At 46.7% G+C, this 4,450-nt stretch overlaps 3 non-coding genes across 3 annotated transcripts; all 3 read left to right on the plus strand.

Moving 5' to 3' along the window:
- The first annotated feature begins 429 nt into the window (after positions 1-429).
- Positions 430-501, plus strand: trnam-cau (transfer RNA methionine (anticodon CAU)). The gene has a single exon. It is a non-coding gene; the product is annotated as a tRNA-Met (tRNA).
- A 580-nt stretch (positions 502-1,081) lies between these two features.
- Positions 1,082-1,164, plus strand: trnal-cag (transfer RNA leucine (anticodon CAG)). The gene has a single exon. It is a non-coding gene; the product is annotated as a tRNA-Leu (tRNA).
- Positions 1,165-2,909: 1,745 nt separating this feature from the next.
- Positions 2,910-2,992, plus strand: trnal-cag (transfer RNA leucine (anticodon CAG)). The gene has a single exon. It is a non-coding gene; the product is annotated as a tRNA-Leu (tRNA).
- Positions 2,993-4,450: the final 1,458 nt, after the last annotated feature.

The raw sequence follows: 4,450 nt of genomic DNA on the forward strand, positions 1-4,450 counted from the left end.
CAGAGTGGATAGTCAGAGGCTTTTCCCCAGGGTAGAGTGGTCAATTACTAGGGGGCATAGGTTTAAGGTGAGAGGGGCAAAGTTTAGAGTAGATGTACGAGGCAAGTTTTTTACGCAGAGGGTAGTGGGTGCCTGGAACTCACTACCGGAGGAGGTAGTGGAGGCAGGGACGATACGGACATTTAAGGGGCATCTTGACAAATATATGAATAGGATGGGAATAGAAGGATACGGACCCAGGAAGTGTAGAAGATTGTAGTTTAGTCGGGCAGTATGGTCGGCACGGGCTTGGAGGGCCGAAGGGCCTGTTCCTGTGCTGTACATTTCTTTGTTCTTTGTTCTTTTTATTCTATCTGGGAACATTGATCACGCTGTTACAGACTTCCTCAAACTTTGCCTCAAGTCCGACCACAAAATAAAAGAGCACCGAGCAGAGTGGCGCAGCGGAAGCGTGCTGGGCCCATAACCCAGAGGTCGATGGATCGAAACCATCCTCTGCTATTCGTACTCTCAATCACACCAAACGGAAACAAGTTGCTATTTGTCAGCAGCACATCTGCCTTTTTCTTTATTGGTACCAAAGTTTTGCTTTCAGTCCGATCCACTCTTTGACACCTGTTCTTCAGCTAGCCACAGTACAGTCGAGGTGACTAAGTTGACTTCTCCCAGAACACTCTTCTGCCGCCTCTACTGGATGAACGTTTACCTGATTGGACAGTGGAGGGGTTCTTCGGCTACTTGTCTGTGAGAGCAGCACCGGAAGCAGCTGTGGAGAGAGATTGCAGTCGCCAGAATGCAACTCTCCAATTAGATACTTCACGCCCTCAGATCTTAGACTTTCAAAACCTTCGTCTGAGGAACAGATAGAGCGGTATATCGGACCTTGCTGATTAGAGGAAACTGATCAATGCAGCAATGAGAAGCTCCTTAACCACCAGCGGTTTGGACAAGGATGGCACTCAGATACAGGACTCTGGCTGGGGTTCAAAAGTAGGGAAAGCATGTCTTGTTTGAAATGTAATAAAGATGAAGACAGACTTTAAGTCGATTTGTGCACGGATCTTAGTTTTTGCGTTAACGCATCAGGATGGCCGAGCGATTTAAGGCGCTGCGTTCAGGTCGTAGTCTCTTCTGGAGGCGTGGGTTCGAATCCCACTCCTGATATAGCCTTTTACTCCACGAGGTTAAATTTCTCCAGCACGATTTTCAACCTCAGGAAGATCGAATACCTCCCTTTCAATGGAAAAGCTTTGGTCTCAGTACATGAGATTCCCGCTTAAATACGCACAGCAAGACCTCACCGGCAAAAGCCCAGCTCATGACTCGACAATCTGCTTCGGTGAGTCTGGTTGAGGAATTCATATTGATCCCAAGAGAAGGGTAAAATTCGTCTTCTCTTGTAAATAGTCTGGCAGGTTGGATTGTTCACATCCGTCCAAGAGGGGAAGTTGGGGACTCGGTTTCTATTGTGATTCATTGCTCGATAAAGCTTTATTTCCTTGTTGGCCCCCTGTGAGTTATTACTGGATACCGTTATATATCTATATTGCCCCTCTGTGGGGTACGACTGGATAACGTTTCCCGAGCAGCTTTGACTAAGGGTCACCTGGACACGAAACGTCAGCTCATTTCTCTCCCTCCAGATGCTGTCAGATCTGCTGAGACTTTAAAGCATTTTCTCTGTGGTTCCCTATGTGTGAGCTTTACAATGTTGTAATGTGTCATGCTGTCTCTTTCATTCTTGGGACTAATGTCGGGATGAGACTGCAAGAAAGTTTCTGATAGCTATTTTCTGCAAAGCAAACAGGAACGCGTGTTATGTTTACTTTTGTTGTGAGGGAGAATGCAAATAGCAGAGAATACCCTCGATTCCTCGACCAAGGGCTAATAGCCCTGCACGCTTCCGCTGCGCACTCTGCTCCTTAAACCAGGAGCTACAACATTACTGCCCTGCGGTAACCACACAATTATTCACTTCCTCATTTTTTTCTTTCAACAAGAACAGACGTTTGAGCACACTGATACTGGTCAGCACAGTTCAGATAATTAACTTTCGTGCAGAATGGTTGTTCTGTGGAAGGTGATGTGATTTCTTCTGTGACGTTGTTCTGATGGGAAAGTGGGGAGTGACTGGAATCACCTTTATAAAATGAAGTACGGGGCAGCAGTTTCATCTCTCTGGGAACATTGATCACGCTGTTACAGACTTCCTCAAACTTTGCCTCAAGTCCGACCACAAAAAAAAAAAAGAGCCCCGAGCAGAGTGGCGCAGCGGGAGCGTGCTGGGCCCATAACCCAGAGGTCGAGGGATCGAAACCATCCTCAGCTATTCGTACTCTCAATCACACCAAACGTAAAAAAGTTGCTATTTGTCAGCAGCACATCTGCCTTTTTCTTTATTGGTACCAAAGTTTTGCTTTCAGTCTTATCCACTCTTTGACACCTGTTCTTCAGCTAGCCACAGTACAGTCGAGGTGATTGCGTTGACTTCTCCCAGAACACTCTTCTGCCGCCTCAACTGGATGAACGTTCACCTGATTGGACACTGGAGGGGTTCTTCGGCTACTTGTCTGTGAGAGCAGCACCGGAAGCAGCTGTGGAGAGAGATTGCAGTCGCCAGAATGCAACTCTCCAATTAGATACTTCACGCCCTCAGATCTTAGACTTTCAAAACCTTCGTCTGAGGAACAGGTAGAGCGGTATATCGGACCTTGCTGATTAGAGGAAACTGATCAATGCAGCAATGAGAAGCTCCTTAACAACCAGCGGTTTGGACAAGGATGGCACTCAGATACAGGACTCTGGCTGGGGTTCAAAAGTAGGGAAAGCATGTCTTGTTTGAAATGTAATAAAGATGAAGACAGACTTTAAGTCGATTTGTGCACGGATCTTTATTGTTGCGTCAACGCATCAGGATGGCCGAGCGGTCTAAGGCGCTGCGTTCAGGTCGCAGTCACGTCTGGAGGCGTGGGTTCGAATCCCACTCCTGATATTGCCTTTTACTCCACGAGGTTAAATTTCTCCAGCACGATTTTCAACCTCAGGAAGATCCAATACCTCCCTTTCAATGGAAAAGCGTTGGTCTCAGTACATGAGATTCCCGCTTAAATACGCACAGCAAGACCTCACCGGCAAAAGCCCAGCTCATGACTCGACAATCTGCTTCGGTGAGTCTGGTTGAGGAATTCATATTGATCCCAAGAGAAGGGTAAAATTCGTCTTCTCTTGTAAATAGTCTGGCAGGTTGGATTGTTCACATCCGTCCAAGAGGGGAAGTTGGGGACTCGGTTTCTATTGTGATTCATTGCTCGATAAAGCTTTATTTCCTTATTGGCCCCCTGTGAGTTATTACTGGATACCGTTATATATCTATATTGCCCCTCTGTGGGGTACGACTGGATAACGTTTCCCGAGCAGCTTTGACTAAGGGTCACCTGGACACGAAACGTCAGCTCATTTCTCTCCCTCCAGATGCTGTCAGATCTGCTGAGACTTTAAAGCATTTTCTCTGTGGTTCCCTATGTGTGAGCTTTACAATGTTGTAATGTGTCATGCTGTCTCTTTCATTCTTGGGACTAATGTCGGGATGAGACTGCAAGAAAGTTTCTGTAGCTATTTTCTGCAAAGCAAACAGGAACGCGTGTTATGTTTACTTTTGTTGTGAGGGAGAATGCAAATAGCAGAGAATACCCTCGATTCCTCGACCAAGGGCTAATAGCCCTGCACGCTTCCGCTGCGCACTCTGCTCCTTAAACCAGGAGCTACAACATTACTGCCCTGCGGTAACCACACAATTATTCACTTCCTCATTTTTTTCTTTCAACAAGAACAGACGTTTGAGCACACTGATACTGGTCAGCACAGTTCAGATAATTGACTTTCGTGCGGAATGGTTGTTCTGTGGAAGGTGATGTAATTTCTTCTGTGACGTTGTTCTGATGGGAAAGTGGGGAGTGACTGGAATCACCTTTATAAAATGAAGTTCGGGGCAGCAGTTTCATCTCTCTGGGAACATTGATCACGCTGTTACAGACTTCCTCAAACTTTGCCTCAAGTCCGACCACAAAAATACAGAGCACCGAGCAGAGTGGCGCAGCGGAAGCGTGCTGGGCCCATAACCCAGAGGTCGATGGATTGAAACCATCCTCTGCTATTCGTACTCTCAATCACACCAAACGGAAACAAGTTGCTATTTGTCAGCAGCACATCTGCCTTTTTCTTTATTGGTACCAAAGTTTTGCTTTCAGTCTTATCCACTCTTTGACACCTGTTCTTCAGCTAGCCACAGTACAGTCGAGGTGACTAAGTTGACTTCTCCCAGAACACTCTTCTGCCGCCTCTACTAGATGAACGTTTACCTGATTGGACAGTGGAGGGGTTCTTCGGCTACTTGTCTGTGAGAGCAGCACCGGAAGCAGCTGTGGAGAGAGATTGCAGTCGCCAGAATGCA

The sequence above is a fragment of the Scyliorhinus torazame genome, chromosome 24, assembly GCF_047496885.1.
Source record: "Scyliorhinus torazame isolate Kashiwa2021f chromosome 24, sScyTor2.1, whole genome shotgun sequence".
NCBI classification, from domain to species: domain Eukaryota; kingdom Metazoa; phylum Chordata; class Chondrichthyes; order Carcharhiniformes; family Scyliorhinidae; genus Scyliorhinus; species Scyliorhinus torazame.